The sequence below is a fragment of the Nyctereutes procyonoides genome, unplaced genomic scaffold (genome assembly GCF_905146905.1).
Source record: "Nyctereutes procyonoides isolate TBG_1078 unplaced genomic scaffold, NYPRO_anot_genome, whole genome shotgun sequence".
Classification (NCBI taxonomy): domain Eukaryota; kingdom Metazoa; phylum Chordata; class Mammalia; order Carnivora; family Canidae; genus Nyctereutes; species Nyctereutes procyonoides.
Genome location: NW_026575041.1, coordinates 1955205 through 1976261, shown reverse-complemented (window position 1 = coordinate 1976261; position 21057 = coordinate 1955205). Strand labels below are relative to the sequence as shown.

The 21057-nt window shown below is 37.5% G+C and overlaps 1 protein-coding gene and 1 pseudogene across 1 annotated transcript in view; both read left to right on the top strand.

Moving 5' to 3' along the window:
• The window catches only part of FCHSD2 (FCH and double SH3 domains 2), a 318404-nt gene that overhangs the window by 178001 nt on the left and 119346 nt on the right, over nucleotides 1-21057 (top strand). The gene's annotated exons all lie outside the window — the stretch shown is intronic.
• LOC129506561 (FAU ubiquitin-like and ribosomal protein S30) lies at nucleotides 12032-12452 on the top strand (annotated as a pseudogene).

Sequence of the window (21057 nt, the reverse complement as noted above, 5' to 3'; positions counted from 1 at the left end):
AACCACTTTTCTGACCGTATATAGTGTTGTCTTAGCTGGTATTGTATTCTACACCTTGCTTTTTTCACACCGAATATTGTATTTGTGGATTAATACAGATTTTTAACTTTAGTTGTTATCATTTTGCTATATATACTATTTCATTGTGTATATTTTATAAATTACTTATTGATGTTCTCAACTGAAATTTTTGTTTTATAAACAAAACAGTGCTATCAAACTCTCTTGTACTTGTCTCCTGGTGCACTTTTGCAAGAAGTTTGTAAGTTCTTACCTAGGAGTGGTGTGTTTTAGCAGCTTTACCAAAGAGTGTCAGATTGTGTTACAGCACTTTTTATTATACCTTTTTTTTTATTATACCTTTTAACATTGTTTGCATGTCATGTTAAACTTAGCAAGTATTACAGTGTGTACTAGGTGATAGGCACTTAGGGATATAGAGATGATCCATATAGTCAGTGAGCCAGAAATAAAGTTATATAATTCTCTGGAGTAGCCCCTAAAGGGCTTAAGGAATATGAAGTGGTAAAGCCTTTCCCTTGCTTTATTGGTTATGTTATAATTGGCTTCCTGTGACACAAAAGGAGAAAACCATGATGCTTCTTGCCCACTTTTACCAAAATTAAAAAGCAGTAATTTTTTTAAAAAGATTTTTATTTATTTATTCATGAGAGACACACACACAGAGAGAGAGAGAGAGAGAGAGAGAGAGAACGGCAGAGACATAGGCAGAGGGAGAAGCAGGCTCCATGCACAGAACCTGACTTGGGACTCGATCCCAGGTCTCCAGGATCACACCCTGGGCTGAAGACAGCGCTAAACCACTGAGCCACCCGGATTACCCTACTAATTTAAAAATATTTTTAGCATTCGAACAATTGCTATGAACTCCTGCATGGGATCCTTTTATATAAAGCAGAAGAAAGGAAGCTATTTGGTTAAAATTTGTGAGGCTGTTCCCCTTTGTGTCTTTTCTCCATTCCCCATAACTCTGTGTATCGTCTTTTACTTAGTTTTGGTTCTTGAGGCAATTTACTGAATACTAGGCTCCTTTGAAATACAATTTGGGAACAACTATTCTAAGATAGGATTTTCCAGCTAGTAAATTTCTTATAGAATTCTCAGCTTTACCTAGGTGATCTCCATGCTAGACTTTTTCAAAGTAATGTTTTAAAAATGTAAATCAGAGCATGACTGCTTACATCCTCCAGTAACAATTGAATATTCTGGCTTGAGGGTTTATTTGGATATCTTGGGCTGGAGAATCAGCAATAAATGAGGTGTACTAAAGCAGAGAATATGCAAAACTACTTATGGGAATAATGTATAAGGTGACAGGAGGCGTAAGGAGAAAACTTAAACGAGGTCTTTTAAAATCAACTTTATTAAGGTGTAATTAATATAAAATGTATCTATTTTAAGTATATAGTTGGCTGAGTTTTGACAGATGTATACACCCTTATAATCACCATCATAATCAGAATTAATATATAGAATATTTTTATCCCCCAAAACTTTTCTCTTGTTCCTTTGCAGTTATATTTGGTTTCTATCACGATGTAACAGTCAGCCCAAACTGAGAGACTTTAAACTGTCTCCATTTAATATTTCACAGTTTTGTAATTTGAAAGGCCAGGTAGGCTCAGCTGAATCCTCTGCTTAGGATCTCATAAGGGCAAAACCTTGATTTTGACTTTGCCTGGATTGGATTCTTATCTGGTAACTCTGAGAGAATCCACTTCCAGGGTGATTCAGGTTGTTGACTTAAGTCCTTTTTTTCTTGCCGGCTGTAGGCTGAGTCACTCTCAAATCCTAGAAGTTCCTCTCAGGTCTATTCCACATAATTCCCTTTATCTCCCAACCAGCATGTGGACTCTTTTTCATGTTTTTTTTTTTTCTTTCTTTTTCATGTTTTCAATCTCTTTCTCTTTTGCTACTAACCAGAGAAAATTCTCTGCTTTTAAAGGGCCCTTGTGAGAAGTTGGGCCTACCAGAAAATCTCTCTTTCGCCATATAACATAACATAACATAATCATAGAATTAATATTGCATCATTCATAAATTCTCCCCACACTCAGATTACATAAGGGCAAGGATTGTTGGGATCATTTTATAATTCTGCCTCCCTCAGCAGTCCTATATATATTTTGTTAAATTTATTCCTAAGTATGTCAGTGTTACTGTAACCATTATGTTTTCATTTCAATTCTTTTTATTAATATATAGTAATACATTTGATTTTCATTAATTGACTTATGACAGTTACTGTGTTACTCTGCATAACAGTAAAGCTTAGTGGCTTAAACAACAAAAGTATTTCTTTTTCCTTGAATCTTTACTTTGGACAGGACTTAGTGAGAATTGTCTCTGTACCACTCCACATCAGCTAGATCAGCTCAAAGGCTAGCTCTGATTCTTCTGGGAGTATACTTTCTCCTGTGTTTAGTGATTGATTTTTCCTATTGGCTGAGATTCTGTTGGAGCTATCAGCTGGAGTTTCTGCGCTTGGCTTCTCTCTTTTGTCTGGGCTTCTTTACAGTGTTGGATTCCAAAGATAAACTATATGAGGAAGGGAGGGAGACTGGTCAGGCAATATTGCTTTTTATGAAATAGTCTCAAAGGTCATACAATCTCTTTTCTGCATTCCTTTCATCAAAGCAGTTACAAGTTTCAACCCAAGATTAAGAAGGGTTGATAGAATAGATTCGGCTTCTTAGTGCAGTGTGGCAAAGTTATGGAAGAATAGATGGTACCAGAAATATTGCTGTGGCTGTTTTTTGGCAAATGCTATCTGCTATGTGACCTTGTATCCTCTAGTCTTCCTAAATTCACTTATTAGCTCTAGTAGCTTTTTTGTGGATTCTTCACAAATTAAATAACCACGATCATGTCATAGTATATATTTTTTTAAAGATCTTATTTACTTATTTTAGAGAGCACATGCACATGCTGGGGGAGGGACAGAGGAAGAGGGAGAAGCAGACTCTCCCCACTGAGCAGAGAGCCCCCATGAGTGCACTATTCCAGGACCCTGGGATCATGACCTGAGCCAAAGACAGATGCTTAACCAACTGAGCCACCCAGGCACCTCTATTTCTGTCTTTCTAATTTAGAAGTCTTTTTATTTCTTGTCTTATTCCATTGGCTGGGATCCTTAGTATAATGTGAATAGAAGTAATAAAAATGGACATCCTTGCCTTATTCTGAGATCTTTTGGGGAAAGCAAACAAAACAAAACAAACAAACAAACAAACAGCTTTTTAAGAATTATTTTCGTGAAATACATATTTCCATTTTAACCATTTCCTTTTTTTGCTTTTTAATTCTAAGTATCATTAGCCTATAGTGTTAGTTTCAGATGTTCAGTATAATGATTTAACAATTCTTTACATTACTCAGTGCTCATCATGATAAATGCACTCTTAATCTGTTTTATCTCCCCTCTGGTAATCATCAGTTTATTCTCTATAGTTAGGGGTTTGTTTTTCTGTTTGTCTCTTTTTTTCTTTGTTTCTCAAATTCCACATATGAATGAAATTATGTGGTATTTGTCTTTCCCTGATCCATTCATGTTGTTGCAAATGGCACAATTTCATTCTTTTTATGGCTGAGTAATATTCCATTGTATGTATACCATATCTATCAGTGGACACTTGGTCTGTTTCCATAATTTGGCTATTTAAATAATGCTGCAATAAACATAGGGGTGCAATATATCTCTTCAAATTAGTGTTTTCATATTCTTTGGATAAATATCCAGTAGTGAAATTACTGGATCATATGGTGATTGTATTTTTAATTTTTTGAGGAACCTTCACACTGTTTTCTATAGTAGCTGCACCAGTTTGCATCCCCACCAACAGTAAATAAGGGTTCCTTTTCCTCTGCATCCTTGCCAACACTTACTGTATCTTGTTTTTGACATTAGCCATTCTATAGCAGGTGTGAAGTGATATCCCATTGTAGTTTTGATTTGCATTTCCCTGATAATTAGTGATACTGAGCATCTTTTCATGTGTCTGTTGGCCATCTGTATGTCGTCTTTGGAGAAATGTCTGTTCATTACTTTGCCCTTTTAAAAATTTAATTATTTGTTTTTTCTGTGTTAAGTTGTACAAGTTCTTTATATATTTTGGATACTGACCCTTTATCAGATATGTCATTTGTGAATATCTTCTCCCATTCAGTAGGTTGTCTTTTAGTTTAGTTGACAGTTTACTTTGCTGTGGAGGAGCTTTTTATTTTTATGTGATCCCAATAGTTTATTTTTTGCTTTTGATTCCTTGCCTCAGGAGACATATCTAGAAAAATGTTGCTGGGATCCCTGGGTGGCGCAGCGGTTTGGCGCCTGCCTTTGGCCCAGGGCGCGATCCTGGAGACCCCGGATCGAATCCCACGTCGGGCTCCCGGTGCATGGAGCCTGCTTCTCCCTCTGCCTGTGTCTCTGCCTCTCTCTCTCTCTGTGACTATCATAAAAAAAAAATGTTGCTATTGCTGATACAGAGAAGTTACTGCCTGTGCTCTTCTAGGATTTTTATGGTTTCTTGTCTCACATTTAGGTCTTTAATCCATCTTGAGATTATTTTTTTGTATGATGTAAGGAAATGGTCCAGTTTCATTCTTTTGCATGTAGCTGTTCAGTTTTCCCTGTGCCATTTGTTGAAGAGACTTTCCTATTGTATATTCTTGCCTCCTTTGTCAAAGACTTATTGATTGATTAATTAATCATGGGTTTATTTCTAGATTTTCTATTCTGTTCATTGATCTGTGTGTCTCCTTTTGTGCCAATACCATATTATTTTGATTACTACAGCTTTGTAGTATATCTTGAAATCTGGGATTGTAATACTTCTAGTTTTATTCTTTTTCAAGATTACTTTGGCTATTTGTGGACTTTTGTGGTTCCATACAAATTTTAAGATTGTTCTAGTTATGTGAAAAATGCTGATGGTATTTTGATAGGGATTTTAAAAAAGATTTTATTTATTAATTTGAGAGAGCACAAGCAGGAGGAGGGGTAGAGGGAGAAAGAGAAGCAGACTCCCTGCTGAGTGTGAGAGCATTATGTGGGGCTTGATCCCGGGACTCTGAGATCATAACCTGAGCCAAAGTCAGACATTTAACTGACTGAGCCACCCAGGCACCCACCCCTTGATAGGAATTTTAATAGGGATTGAATTAGATCTGTAGATTGCTTTGGGGTCATATGGACATTTTAACAATACTTGTTCTTCTAATCCATGAGCATAGAATATCTCTCCATTTGTTTATATCATCTTCAATTCCTTTTCTCATTGTTTTGTAGTTTTTGATGTATGGGTCTTTTCACCTCCATGGTTAAGTTTATTTTTAGGTATTTCATTATATTTGGTGCAGTTGTAAATGGGATTATTTTCTTAATTTCTATTTCTTCATTATTAGTGTATAGAAATGCAGTGGATTTCTGTATATTGATTTTCTATCTTGTGCACTTACTGAGTTCATTTATCAAGCTAGTAGACTTTTGGTAACCTTTAGGGTTTTTTATATATTAGTATTATGTTATCTGCAAATAGTGTAAGTTTTACCTTTTCCTTACCAATTTGGATTCCTTTTATTTCTTTTTCTTTTTTCTTTTTCTTTTTTTTTTTATTTCTTTTTCTTATTTGATTGCTATATGTAGGAATTCCAGTAGTCTGTTGAATAAAAGTGGTAAGAATGGACATCCTTGTCTTGTTTTTTTATCTTAGGGGGGAAGCTCTCAGTTTTTCATCATTGAGTATGATGTTAACTGTGAGTTTTCCATATAGGACCCTTATTATATTAGAGGTTTATTCCCTCTAAAACTACTTTGTTGGCAGTTTTTATCATAAATGGATGTTGTACTTTGTCAAATGCTTTTTCTGCATCTATTGAAATGATCATGTGGTTTTTATCCTTTCTCTTATTGATGTGATATATCATGGTGATTGATTTGTGAATGTTGAGCTACCCTCACACCTCAGGAATAAATCCCACCTGATCATGGCAAATGGTTTTTTTTAATGTATTATTAGATTCGGTTGGCTAATATTTTGTTGAGAATTTTTGCATCTGTGTTCATCACAGATATTGACAGATACTGAGTTTCTCTTTTTGTAGTGTCTATCTGGTTTTGGTATCATGGATTGTTGGGCTCATAGAATGAATTTGAAAGCTTTTATTCTTCTTTTTTTTGCAATAATAGTTTGAGAATAATAGATATTAACTCTTTCTAAATGTTTGATGAAATTCACCTGTGAAGCTATTTAGTCCTGGAGTTTTGAAGCTATTTAGTCCTGGAGTTTTGTTTGTTGGGAGTTTTTGATTACTGATTCAATTTCATTGATGGTAATCAGTCTTTTCAAATTTTCTATTTCTTCCTGATTCCATTTTGGGAGGTTATCTGGTTTTAGGAACTTATAACCATTTCTTCTAGGTTGTCCAATTTGTTGGTATATAATTTTTCACAATATTCTCATGTACTCCTTTGTATTTCTGTGGTGTTGATAGTTATTTCTCCAGTTTTATTTCTTATTTTGTTTATTTGAATCTGCTCTCTCTCTCTCTCTCTGCCTCTCTCTCTGTTTGATGAGTCTAGCTAAAGGTTTATCAGTTTTTTTGATCCTTTGAAAGAACCAGCTCCTGGTTTCATGATCTGTTTTATTGGTTTTTTTTTTTTTTTTACTTTCTATTTTGTTTATTTCTGTTCTAATCTGTATTATTTTCTTCCTTCTCCTGGTTTTGGGTTTTGTTCTTTATCAAGGTCTTTTATGTGTAAGATTGGTTGTTTATTTGAGAGTTTTCTTGCTTCTTGAGGTAGGCCTGCCTAGTTTTGCTATAAACTTGCCTCAGAACAACTTTTGCTGTATCTCAAAGGTTTTGGACCACTGTGTTTTCATTTTAATTTTTCTCTGTGTATTTTTTGATTTCCTCTTTGATTTCTTATTTAACCCATTCATTGTTTAGCATCATATTATTTAACCTCCTTGTATTTGAGTTCTTCCCAGATTCTTTTTCTTTTGGTTGACTTCTCATTTCATAAAGTTGTGGTCAAAAAAGGTGCATGGTATGACCTCAGTCTTTTTGAATTTCTTGAGACTTGTTTTGTGGACTAAAATGTGATCTCTTCTGGAGAATGTGCCATGTGCATGTGAAAAGAATGTATATTCTGCTGTTTTAGGGTGGAATGTTCTGTATATATCTGTTAGATCCATCTAGTCTGATGTGTCATTCAAAGCCACTATTTCCTTGATTTTCTGTTTGGATGATCTATCCATTGATGTAAGTGGGGTATAAAATCCCTTATTATTATTGTATTACTATCACTCACTTCCTTTGTATTTGTTATTAACTGCTTTATGTATTTGGGCACTCCCACATTAGATGCATAAATATTTACAATTGTTATATCTTCTTGTTGGATTGTTCTGTTTATGACTATATAGTGTCCTTCTTTGTCTCTTTTTACAGTCTTTGTTTTAAGATCTTATTTTGTCCAATATAAGTATTGCTATCCCAGCTTTCTTTTTACTTCCATTTGCATGATAAATGCTTTTTCATCCCCTCGTTTTCAGTTTATATGTGTCTTTAGGTCTGAAAGAAGTCTTTTATAGGCAGCATATAGATGGGTATTGTTTTTTTTGTCCATTTCATCACTCTGTGTCTTCTGATTGAAGCATTTAGCCCATTTACATTCATAGTTAATTATTGACAGGTGTGTTCTTATTGCCATTTTGCTACTTGTTTTATGGTTGTTTTCTTGTTCCTTTCTTCTCTTGCTCTCTTCTCTCGTGGTTTGCTGGCTTTTTGTAGTGATATACTTGGATTGCTTTCTCTTTATTTTTTGTGTATCTATTAGTGGTTTTTAATCTGTGCTTATCATTAAGTTTGTATATAACAACTTCTGCCAAGAGTAGTCTATATTAAGCTAATAGTCATTTAAGTGTGAACCCATTCTTTTTTCTTCAAGTTTTTATTTAAATTCCAGTTAGTTGACATACAGTGTAATACTTGTTTCAGGTGTAGAATTTAGTGATTCAACACTTCCATAGATTCAACACTTTCATAGAACATCCAGTGCTCATTACAACCAGTGCATTCCTTAATCCCCATCACCTATTTAACCTATCTCCTCACCTACCTCCACTCTGATAAACATCAATTTATTCTCTATAATCAGGAGTCTGTTTCTTGGTTTGCCTCTCTCTTTTCTCTCCACATGTTGTTTTGTTGTGTTTCTTATTTGTTTTGTTTCTTAAATTCCACATAGAGTGAAATCATGTGATATTTGTCTTTCTCTGACTGGATAGCAACATGCAAAAGAATGGAGTTGGACCACTTTCTTATGCCATACACAAAAATAAATTAGAAAAAAATTAAAGACCTAAATGTAAGACAAGAAACCATTAAAATCCTAGAGGAAAACATAAGCAGTAACCTCTTGGACATTGGCTGTAGCAGCTTCTTACTAGATATGTCTCCTGAGGCAAGGGAAACAAAAGCAAAAATAAACTATGAAACTTTATCAAAGTAATAAGCTTCTGCACAGCAAAGGAAACCATCAACAAAACTAAAAGGCAGCCTGTGGAATGGGAGAAGATATTTGCAAATGACATAACTGATAAAGGGTCAGTTTCCAAACTATATAGAGAATTCCACACCCAAAAAACAATCCAGTTAAAAAAAATCCAGGGCAGAGGCTATGAATATACATTTTTTCAGAGAAGACATACAGATAGCCAATGGACACATGAACTGTCCATTCTTCTGTCCCCTTCATATTTTAGGTATATGGTGTCATACTTTACATCTTTTTGTTTTATGAATCCCTTGACTGATTTTTATAGATATACTTAATTTTACTGCTTTCATGCTTCCTACTTTTCTTACTCTTATTTATGTTGTTTGCTTTCCACCCAAAGAGTCCCTTTTAATGTACCTCGTAGGGCAGGTATATATTGCTAATGAATTCCTTTTAACTTTTGCCTGGGAAACTCCTTATCTCTCCTTCTATGTTCTTAATGATAGTCTTGCTGAATAAAGTGTTCCTGGATGCAGAGTTTTTTTCTTTCAGCACTTTGAATATGTCATGCCACTCTCTTCTGGCCTATGAAGTTCCTGCTGAAAAATCAGCTCAGAGCTTATGGGATTTCCCTGGTATGTAACTGTTTCGTTTTCTCTTGCTGATTTTAAAATTCTCTCCTTATTAGTACTTTTTGCCAGGTTCATAACTATGTGTTTTGGTGTGGGCCTCCTTGGGTTGAATTTGTTAGGGGCTCTCTGTGCCTCCTGGGTGTGGATTTCTGTTTCCTTCCCCTGATTCAGGAAGGTGAATATTTATTTCGTCAAATAAATTTTCTGCTCTCTTTTCACTCTCTTCTCCTTCAGGGATCCTTATAATGTGAATGTTACTATGCTTGATGGTGTCCCTGAGTTCCCTAAACCTATTTTCTTTTTTTAAATTATTTTTTCTTCTCTCTCTCCTGTTCAGTTTGTTTTCCATCACTCACTCCTCTAGGTCCTTGATCCATTTTTCTGCTTCTGTGTATTTTTAATTTCGGTTATGAGTACTTGATCTCTGATTGGTTTTTTTTTTCCTTTATGTTTTCTGTCTCTTTGTTAAGGGTCTCACTGCGGTCCTCCACTCTTTTTCAAGTCCAGTGAGTATCCTTATGATCATTTGTAAATTATGTCATATTGTTTATCCCTGTTTCATTTAGGTCTCTTGGTATGATTCTGTCCTGTTCTCTCATTTTGGACATACTTCCCCATCTCCTCAATCTGTCTAATTATCTGTGTCTGTTTCTTTGTAAAAAGTTACGAAAAGTTAACTACATCTCCTGCTCTTGAAAATAGTGGCCTTATGAAGAAGTAGTCTTGTATTGCCCTGCATGCAGTGTCTCCTGTTCACCAGCACCTGAGCACCTGGCACTTCAGGGGTATCTCCTGTGTATACTGCATATGCTGTACTCTTGTGACTGAGCCACTTTTACCTTCAGTCTAGTCATCTGCACTGGCTCTGTTTTCCTGTTGTGAACACTATTTGGTCCCTGTGTTAGTGGGCCAGTCATGGGTCACTTTGGATTTTAGTTGAGTCAGACCAGTCATTTGCTAGAGGATACAATAGCTCTGAAGTGCAGAGTACTTTCCCTGTATTGTCCCCTGAGAAGCTTTGGTTGGTGGAGGGTGCCTGCAGTCAGACCAGATGTCTGCCCTAACCTGCTGTTGGGACCACAGTCCAACCAGTGTTTATGATTATCTTCTACCATCTCTGGGACAGGAGTCACTTTGGACTGGTGCTGGCCCTTGTCATCTCTTCTTGCTCTCTTCCAGGCTTGTGCCACCACTTTGAATAGGCATCAGCTAGGGTGTATTGGGGCAGGTCTGAAAGGAATATGGGGGGGGGGGAGCGGAATATGAGGTGTTAGTAAGGTTTGCATAGGTCTGCTGAGGGGACCTACAGCTGTCCAGAACTCTTGCTAAGGCTGACCTGATTTGAGGGGGCAGATTGATAGAAGTGTGGGGACAAGGTACTCTTTAGCAAGCTAGGTGGAGAGTGTTGGCACTGAAATGGTTCCACAAGTGTCCATGCATCTAGACTGGGAGAAGCACATGACATCCACCAGCAATTTTGTTCTTGGAGAAATATCCCCACAATCACTGCCTCTCCAGTGCATGCTCTGCGATTAGTAAATAAATGCTCTGTATACCCTAGGCATTTTTCAAACTGCTGTTTCTATGCTGTATCTCAGAGCTGTATGCTATTTCTTTAAGGGCAGTGATTCAGCATTTCTTCCCCTCAGGCTCTCCCTGAGCTGAGCCCATTGATTTTTTTTTTTTTTAAGTTCCAGGTGTTGGGGATCCCTGGGTGGCTCAGCGGTTTAGCGCCTGCCTTTGGCCCAGGGCGCAATCCTGGAGTCCCAGGATCAAGTCCTGTGTCAGGCTCCCGGCATAGAGCCAGCTTCTCCCTCTGCCTGTGTCTCTGCATCTCTTTCTGTGTGTCTATCATGAATAAATAAAAAATAAAAAATAAAATCTAAAAAAAAAATAAAGTTCCAGGTGTTAATTTAAGCCTTGCTGATTGTAAGAACTTAGAAATTAGGCCTCTCTTATTTTCAAAGCCAAATATTATGGTGATTGTCTTCCCCACTCGAGTTCCCCATGCCTGGGGTGTTTGGTCTAAGGGTCTTTCTTTCCCCTCTCCAGCCTCCAGTATCCCTCCCGTGGACAGCTCCATAGATCTGTTTAGCTCCTGACTGTGTCCCCATTCTTCCTACCCTCTTTGATGTGGCCTTTACATTTAGCTATAGAGAGTCTGTTCTGCCAGTCTTCAGGTGGTTTTCTGGGTTATGTACACTGATTTGGGTGTTACCTTGCATCAGTGGGAGCTCCTACTCAGCCATCTTCTCCAGATGTCTGATACAGACCTAACCATTTCTATATGTACAGTTGATTGGCATTTAGTACACATAAGGCATTGTGCAACTATCAACACCATCCATCTCCAGAACTTTTTCATCTTCCCAAACTGAAACTCCATGCCTACTAAATGATTACTCCCCATTCCTTTCTCCTTTAGCCCCCTGAAAACCACTATTCTACTTCTGGTATATGAATTTGACTGCCATTAAGTACCTCATATAAGTGACGTCATACAGTTCTGTCCTTTTCAGTCTGCTTTATTTTACTTAGTATAATGTCTTCAAGATTCATCTGTGTTATAGTACATGTCAGAATTCCATTCATTCTTAAGGCTGCACTTTTATTATCTATATGCTATATCTATATCACAAATAATTTTAAGTGCCTCTTTACCAACAAAGTGAGCTCTGAGCACTTTCTGAATCCTTGCTGTCAGGGACTTTACAAATTAGAAGGAGAACTAAGACATCTACAAAAAGGGTATCTAACTACAATTGATCAGTGAACATGGCACACAGCAGGCAGTGAGGACGTGCATGCCCTTGTTCCTTCTTCTTTCTTGACTCCATCTTCATGGTAGCAGCTGTGGTGCCTGTGGTCAGTCATGGACATGTAGCTCTTTGTTCACACCCAGGAGCTGCACACCCTCAAAGTGACCAGCCAGGAGATTATCATCCAGTTCAAGGCTCATGTTGTCTTGCTGGAGGGCATCACTCCAGAAGATCAAGTCATGCTCCTGGCAGGCATACCCCTAGAAGATGAGTCTACCCTAGGTCAGTGTGGAGTGAAAGCTCTTACCACCCTGGAAGTAGCCAGCTGTAGCTTGGACGTAAAAGTCCATGGTTCCCTGTTGTGTGCTGGGAACATAAGAGAGCAGACTCCCAAGGTAACCAAACAGAAAAGAAGACAAACCAAGCCACGGGGCAGATGCAGTACAACAGCACTTTATCAATGCCATGCCCACCTCTGACAAGAAGAAAAGCCCCAATGCCAACTCTGAAGTCTGTTGTAATCTTGGCTCTCCCCAATAAAACCACTTAGTTCAGTAAAAAGAAAAAAAAAGTAGGGGGGGTCCCTGGGTGACTCAGTGGTTTAGTGCCTGCCTTGGGCCCAGGGTGTGATCCTGGAGTCCCAGGATCGAGTCCTACGTCAGGCTCCCTGCATGGATCCTGCTTCTCCCTTTGCCTGTGTCTCTGCACCTCTCTCTCACTCTGTGTCTCATGAATAAATAAATAAAGTCTAAAAAAAAGAAAGTATGATTTAAGAGCATGTAATAGTAATAGCCATTATTTATTTAGCATTTATTTTATACAGCGTTTATATTCATATTACCTCATGTAATCCTCAAGACAACCCTATATACGCATGAATAGCTTCCAGTCTTGCGTTTCTATGAATGTAAGTGGTACAAATAGCTATAGGCCCTCAAATCTCACTAGAATATGATTCCTGACAATAGATACTTTGTTTTGTTCCCTGTTTTAAACCTAGCACTCAAAATTGGTGTTAAATAAATAAGAAGGAAGAGATTACAGTGGTCCTTCATGGAGGATCTTTCTCCATGGGAAAGGACCTTAACATTTTAGACCTTATATGGTGTGTAGGATGTCAGTAGGCTCTGATGGCTGAGGATGGGATTTCACAGGGATGGACTTACACGAGCACTTATGAAAGTGTTGTATAACAGAAGCTGCTGGTTCCATTGGTCCTGAGGAGAGGCATGAGAATATTTGCTAAGGGTACTAGCAGTAGAATTTTGGTTTTTTTTTAAGATTTTATTTATTTATTTAGGAGAAAGAGCACAACCGGGGGTGGGGGGGGGTAGAAGGAGAGGGCAAGCAGACTCTGTGTTTAGTATAGAGCCTGACTAGGGGCTCAATCCCATGACCCTAAGATCATGACCTAGCTGAAATCAAGAGTTGGCCAGTTAACAGACTGAGCCAGCTAGGTACCCCTAAGCAGTATAGTGTTTTTAATGAAGCTTTAAAATACTTAACATTGGGATCCCTGGGTGGCGCAGCGGTTTGGCGCCTGCCTTTGGCCCAGGGCGCGATCCTGGAGACGCGGGATCGAATCCCACATCGGGCTCCCAGTGCATGGAGCCTGCTTCTCCCTCTGCCTGTGTCTCTGCCTCTCTCTCTCTCTGTGACTATCATAAATAAATAAAAAAAAATTTAAAAAAAATTTCTGATAAAAAAATAAATAAATAAATAAATAAAATACTTAACATTAAAGAAAGAATTCTAAAATGCCATTAATGTAGCTCGCTCTTTTTAAAGTAGGTTAGAGGGACACTTGGGTGGCTCAGGGGTTGACTGTCTGCCTTTGGCTCAGGTCATGATCCTGGAGTCCTAGGATCAAGTCCCACATCAGGATCCTTGTAAGGAACCTGCTTCTCCCTCTGCCTATCTCTCTGCCTCTGTGTGTCTCTCATGAATAAATAAAATCTTTTTTTAAAAAAAGTTAGAATGTGAATACTTAACTATTTATTATCTTAGCTTTTTATGCAGTTTTCTTTGAAGTGTATTTTTCCATTAAATTTAATTATTTTTATTTTTTTGTATGTAAGTCCATTTTCATATATTAGAAATCCTGAATAGTTTTTACTCACTGAAATTGTAGACTATTAGATATCCAGTAATTTTCCTAGATTCTGTAATACACTGTTGGTTAAAAATTTGAAGTAGTAGACATTGATGGCATTAGTTTTGGGGTTAAGAAAGGAAGTGATATATGAACAAACAGAATCTTCAACATTCTTAGCCATTTCTGGACTTAGCAAGTTTTCTTTGTTTATAAATCATTTTTTTAAGATTTTATTCATTTATTCATGAGAGACATGGAGAGAGAGAGAGAGGCAGAGACACAGGCAGAAGGATAAGCAGGCTCCATGCAAGGAGCCTGATGTGGGACTTGATCCTGGGATTCCAGGGTCACGCCCTGGGCCAAAGGCAGGCGTCAAACCACTGAGCAACCCAGGGATCCCCTATAAATCATTTATTAAGAGCTCTCCCTCTCTCTTTTTCAAACCATTTTGAAAAGGCAAATAGTATTCATCTTACTGGTATCTGCTGGCTCTTGTTTATGATTCTCAGGCTGATGTAATGATGTCATAATATATAATAGAGGTTATAGTCTATCACTGAGGTGCTCAGCTATTGCTTAAATAGTCCCTGACCACAGATAGGTGTTTTTTTGAACATAGTGCCCTATTCCTATAATGAAGATCAGGTCTCACTTCTGTGCATTTGGTGATGTTTATCTGGTATGGCCAATGTGTAGGTTTTAAATTTCATTCAGCAGAGTATTTAAACCTAAGAATTGTATCTCTCTATCACAAATAACATGATACAGAGTTTGCCAAACTCCATTTTCAGACATGGCTTTATAATTTCTGACTTACATGCATGTCATGTTATTCTAATTTTTTTCATATTAAATTAGTCAGCACAACCATATTTCCTTGATTCTAAGATTCATATTTTAGGTCTTTTAAAGATTTTATTTATGGGACTCCTGGGTGGCTCAGCTGTTGAGCTTCTGTCTTTAGCTCAGGACATGATCCCAGAGTACCAGATCAAATCCCACATCAGGCTTCCTGCGAGGCGCCAGCTTCTCCCTCTCCCTATGTCTCTGCCTTCTCTCTATGTCTCTCATGAATAAATAAATAAATATATTTTTAAAAAAAGATTTATTAATTTGAGAGAGTGTGAGTGTGGATGGGGGCACGGGCTAATAACACAGAGGAAGAGAGAGAATCTTAAGCAGACTCCACACTGAATGGAGAAGCCCGGTGTGAAGCTCAGTTGGATGCTCAACTGACTCAGTTACCCAGGTGCCCCAAGGTTCAGAGTTTTTTTAAGAAAAAACCTTTTAATGTTTTTTAATCAGCAATGCTTAACAAGTGATTATGAGACTAAGTGATAATACCAGGTCTGCTATTTCAAAGAAAATCTATATAAAAGGTATTAGTGTACATATAGATATATATAGATATATATGTATGTGTATAATAAAAACCATGTTTTTCATGTAAGATGAATCCTTGCATGAGGTCTTAATGTTATTATCCAATAATTTTTGAAGGGAAGACTATCTGGCCTTGGTTTTTGTTTTGTTATGTTTGTCAACTTGTGGCATATCTTTTAATGCTATATTATAAAACCATTAAAGCACCAAGGAGAATTGTTGGTCAGAGAATGAAGCTCAAGTACATAGAAGCACAGGTGGGTCTCTAGAATAAAGATAATTGGTCAGAAGCCTCTTGACTTCTGTAAGCAGGCTCTATGCACATGGAGTAGTTCATAGGCTTTAATACTGCCAAGAATAGTAGCATGTTTGTAGGGCTTTCTAGAATTGCATCTCAGCACTGTCATTTTGTAAATGAGAATAAAATTTTATTTAGGAAACAGATTTATCTTTCATTAGTATAGTTAGAAATAAAATATGATTTGGCAAAAAGAGCTCCCATTCAAGGTTCCTATTGAGACACCTGTGCCACAATTGTCCTAATACTACTTGTAATCTGGGCCCTGGTTATCCTCATATATTATCTTTCAGTGACAGACACATCATGACTTAATAACTACAAATAAGATAGCACATCTAACAGATGGCTCTCTGGAAAGGAGTAACTCTGAATAAAAGTTGCAGGTCCATGGGCAGTCCAGGTGGCTTGGCTGTTTAGCGCTGCCTTCAGCCCAGGGTCTGATCCTGGAGACCTGGGATCGAGTCCCATGTCAGGCTCCCTGCATGGAGCCTGCGTCTCCCTCTGCCTGTGTCTCTATGCCCCCCGCCCTGCCCTCTCTGCCTCTCATGAATAAAGAAATAAATACAATCTTAAAAAAAAAAGTTGCAGGTCCCCCTACAGATATTTTCTAGAAAGCAGAATTATAAATTACAGTTTCAAAACAAATGACAGAGAGCTCTCACTATTGTAGACTATTGAGTTATGTATCAAAAAGTCTTTTTAATTCTTTCTAAAAGTAATTTTTGGAGCATCTGCACTGTACCCTTATTACTCTGAGGATAAAATTGGAAAACTTCAAGATAATTAAAAAGGTGTATGTTCTCTGCTAACTTTATCTTTTAAAATTCAGATATAATTCACATAACATAAAGTTCATCATTTTAAAGTATACATTTCAGTGGGTTTTCTTTTTTTAGCATATCACAAGGTTTTGCCATTACCACCATAATCTAATTCCAGAAAATTTTCATTACCCCCAAAAGAAACTGTATCTGTTAGGGCAGTCCCAGTGGCGCAGCGGTTTAATTTAGCACCTCCTGCAGCCTGGGGTGTGATCCTGGAGACCCGGGATCGAGTCCCATGTCAGGCTTCCTGTATGGAGCCTGCTTCTCCCTCCGCCTGTCTGTCTGTCTGTCTCTCTCTCTCTCTCTCTTTTTTTCTCTGTGTGTCTCTATGAATAAATCTTTAAAAATCTTAAAAAAAAAAGAAACTATCTGTTAGATTTTGTTTGTGGCTTCTTTCACTTAGCATGTTTTCAAGGATCATCTGTATAATAGCATGTATCAACATTTCGTTCTTTTTTTTAAGATTTATTTATTTATTTATGATAGACATATATATATAGAGAGAGAAAGGCAGAGACACAGGAGGAGGGAGAAGCAGGCTCCATGCCGGGAGCCCGACGTGGGACTCGATCCCAGGACTCCAGGATCGCGCCCTGGGCCAAAGGCAGGCGCTAAACCACTGAGCCACCCAGGGATCCCCCATTTCATTCTTTTTTATGGCTAAGTAATATTCCATTGTGTGAATATGCCACATTTTGTTTATCCATTCATCAGTTGATGGACATTTGGGTTATTTCTGCATTTTGCTTATCTGTCTGTTTCTTTATACCCTTTTCATATCTCTTCCCCCATCACTCTGTACTTTTTTTTTTATAAAGATTTTATTTATTCATGAGAGACACACAGAGAGACAGACAGAGAGGCAGAGACACAGACAGAGGAAGAAGCAGGTTCCATGCAGGGAGCCCAATGTGGGACTCGATCCCAGGTCTCCAGGATCCCACCCTGGGCCAAAGGCAGCGCTAAACCGCTGAGCCACCCAGGCTGCCCTCACTCTGCACTTAAGTGAATGACTTTCAGTTCCTCACCAGTATGAAGCTCCCTCCTCCAGAGTATTTGCACTTATCTCTTGGCCTAAAACCATCCCTTTTTTTATTATATCCATTTACTTTCTTTTAATCATGGTTCACGTCCTAATGCAAATCTTTTTTTAGGGATGCCTTCCCCAAACTATACCAGACTCAGTTCCCCTGTTATATGTTCTCGTAGTGTCAGCCTTCTTTCCCTCATAATGCTCCTCTTAATTTGTAATTGCATACTCTTTGCTTTCCTCTCCCAACTCTAGTATAATTTAAATTTCATGAAAGCAAAGTTGTGTTCATTTTTTACTTGTAATTGTATCCCTGGAGCATAGCACAGTGCCCAGCATATATGGTTGTTGAGTGTATACATTCATGAATCTATTTACAGTGCTAAGTACTAGGAACACAAAAATGAAAAACAGTCTCTATTTATATGGAACTTAGAATGCAGAGTTAAGAAGACAATTATTTTGCAGTAAAAGATACTATAATAATATATACAAATGTCATGAGACCAGGAGGAAAGAGGAGGAAGGTCAGGGAAGGCTTCACAGTAGTAGCTTTTGAACAAAGACTTACTCTGCTTCACGTGGTAGAATGTAAGGTCTTTAAAGGAGGAACTGTGTATGGCTTACTACTGTGTTTTACTTCATAGAAGAGTGCTCAGTAAATATTTATAGAATGGAATCAAATTCAGTTTTCCTGGCAGACAGGCTAATTGAGAACACTTCAAATATAGAGATAACAATAATGCTGGACTACAGAGATAAGTAGTTCATTATCTTTATAGTGTGCAGCAGGAGTGTAGCAAGAGATAGGGCTGAGTTATAGAAAGAGCATGTGACTGGATATAATTCATATTTCCATGGTTATGGATTTCTGTTTTACTCAGTGGCTTGAAATTTGTTGTTCTTATTATTTATTATTAGCCTCAAATTGCTGCATACTTACTCAGTAGAAATCCCTTTGATCTGGCTCCTGTCCTTCACATATGTCTCCATCATTCTCTGAGTGGTTCCTTTCTGGTGAAAAATGTTCCAGGCTTATCATTTACTTTCCTTGCCCGGGTTCTGGAATCAGCTGTTTCCTCAAGCTCCCCTATTTCATCTTAGTGGAAGATAATATTTAGAAACTAAGTTCTGGGCACTTGGTGTGCTTATTGCTCTTAACCCCTCTCAGCGAACAGAACTAGGAGATACATGTATATACACACACATGCAGCTATATTTATTTCTGTATCAGTCTGTGTGTGTGTGTTATGTTGGTGTAAGCAAAAGTTCACACACAGGTGTCCAATTCCAGTCTACCTCAGGATTCTTTCTAGCCTCCCCTTCTTCTATACTTGTATGTAATTGCCTTCTTGGACAATGAGAAACTTTGTTCACATTATCCTCATTATGTTTACTTATGTTCAGTCTCTTTGTATCTTAATCATCTCCTGACTACTCTGGTCACCTACTCAGCCTTTGATTTTCCCCTCCCAAATTTGATACTCTCCAATCACTCAATCTCAGTAGCAGTCAGCTATAACCTTGCAGTTGTTTATACCAGAAGCATCAGTGTCATTCTTGTTATCCCTCTCCAAATCCCAAATCCATCCCAATAGTAAATTCCTTCAACTCTACCTTTAAATAGAACCAATTTCCCTGGGATGCCTGGGTGGCTCAGCGGTTAAGCATCTGCCTTCGGCTAGGGTGTGATCCTGGAATCCTGGGGTCGAGTCCCACATCGGACTCCCTGCATGGAGCCTGCTTCTCCCTGTGACTCTGTTGCTGCCTCTCTCTGTGTCTCTCATGAATAAATAAATAAAATGTTTAAAAAAATTTCCCTTATCTCTACTGCTACCATTCTAAATCAAGCCACCATTATTACCTCTTGCATGTATTTTAGCAAGATTTGTCATTTGACTTTCTGCTTCCATCCTCCTTTCCTTCTGATGTCTGTTCTCTATCAGTAGCCAAAATGATCTTTCTAAAACCTAAATCAGATTATGTCACAGGTTGTGTCATTCCTTTACTCAGAACCTATTGGTAGTTTCTCTTCTCATTCAGTTTAAAAGTCAGAATTCTTACCACGGTTCTGTGTCATCTGCCACTTTTTCCCTCCCTGTAATTCAGCTGTATTGACCTTCTTGTATTCCATAAGTCACACTCCCACCTCAGGGCCTTTGCCCTTGCTGTTTCCTCAGCAAGCTGTTCCCTTAGACATCTACACAACTTACTACTCCCTCAGTTCATTGAGTTCTCTATTCAAATTTAACTTCATCAGTAAAGCTTTCTCTACCTACCCAATATAAGATAGCATCCTTTTCTTCATTCTCTATTTATGCTTATATGTTTATTATATTTGTTATGAACAGAGAAAATAAGAGCAGAGATTTTGGTCAGATTTTTCTTCTGCACAGTGTCCCTGCCATCTGGAATAATGTCTGACAGATAAGTGGACTCTTGATAAATATTTGTTGAATGCCTTTTTGTATGTTCATGTTTAACACATTCATTTGGGTAAAATTAATTTTCACGATATAGCAATAATATGTTTTTTATAGCTGTAAATTAGATGTTTAACTTGTTTTAGAAGGAGAATTAGTGTCAAATGAGATATGACCTGGCCTTAAGAGAAAGAGTTCATTTCCAAAATGTATGTAAGTGGTTCAGAAAGCAGAATTAGAGATTAGAGATATTTTGAAAAAGAACTTGCTAATGGATTTGATAAGAGGTCTGCTCATTACCAGCTGTACATTTCTGTGATTCAGAGTTTTCCTTGTTACCTTAGTTTCTGATGTTTGGCAGACCCTCTCAAGACGGTTTCTCAAAATGTCCTTCTTCCCTAACTGTAAGCTTTTTTTCTGTACCAAGACTGTTGGACATCTCGTTTTGGCATATCTTATTTTTCTTAATATCCAATATCATACTTCATTTTTATTGGAATACAGTAACTTCCTAAGTTCCTTTTATTCTTTCACTTCTAGTAACCCAATTTTTGAAAGTTGAAATACACTAGAAGTAGTGGAGTAGTTCTAGTTGCTTCAATGCGGTCTGGGGCTCTAGAGAGTGTCAACTATTCCCCTTAAGAAAAAGCAGATAATTCTATCAAGAAAGCCTTCCTGCAGGGCTAGCTTTCATTGCCTTATATTTCTTAACCTGTTAGATCTTGTTTCTTCACCTGTGGAATTATTTCTAACAATATTCTTGCAAGAGTTGTAAATACGTATAAGTGGTTAGCACATAGTAGGTCTTCTGTGAGTACTCATTTCTCTTTCCACCTTTCCTGACTTTCCACTAATCAACGTAACTTAATGTTTTATCTATATTAATAAATTCTTATATATCTTAACTAAACTTTCCTACCAAGATAAAGTTGGTGAATATAAGTAAACAAAAAACATATGGAATTATTTTCACTCCAAAAATACTAAAGACTAATTAATACTAGATTTAGTGTTTTCCCTTTATCTTTCTGGCATAAAAATAGAGAAGAGAGTTAGTGTGACTTGAGTGACCAAGCAAGACCAATGTAG